Source organism: Nestor notabilis, unplaced genomic scaffold (genome assembly GCF_000696875.1).
Source record: "Nestor notabilis isolate BGI_N333 unplaced genomic scaffold, ASM69687v1 scaffold18026, whole genome shotgun sequence".
NCBI lineage: Eukaryota > Metazoa > Chordata > Aves > Psittaciformes > Psittacidae > Nestor > Nestor notabilis.
In genome coordinates, this window is record NW_009933528.1 from 10,496 (window position 1) to 10,817 (window position 322).

The window sequence follows — 322 nt, forward strand, 5'->3', positions numbered from 1 at the left end:
CTCCATTTCCTCTCCCATTTCCCAAGTGGGAAGCGGGGAGAGCAGTGGGGCAGGGAACGGGACTGGGAATGGGGCTGGATGGGTGCAGAGGAGAGCCAGACCCTCCAGAAGTCATGGCAATATCCCACAGGTCAGCCCCAACCTCTCCCTATCTCTTTGGCAATGACAATGGCACCATCTCAGCTGTCCCAAACCGGGTCCAGCAATAACCGTGGAACCTGAGCGGGAACAGCAGTGGGATGTCACCCTCCTGCTCAGGGCTGTTTCCTCCCTGCCTCGCACTGCTCTGCCCAGACCGTTGCAGGGATCTTGAGGCATCACC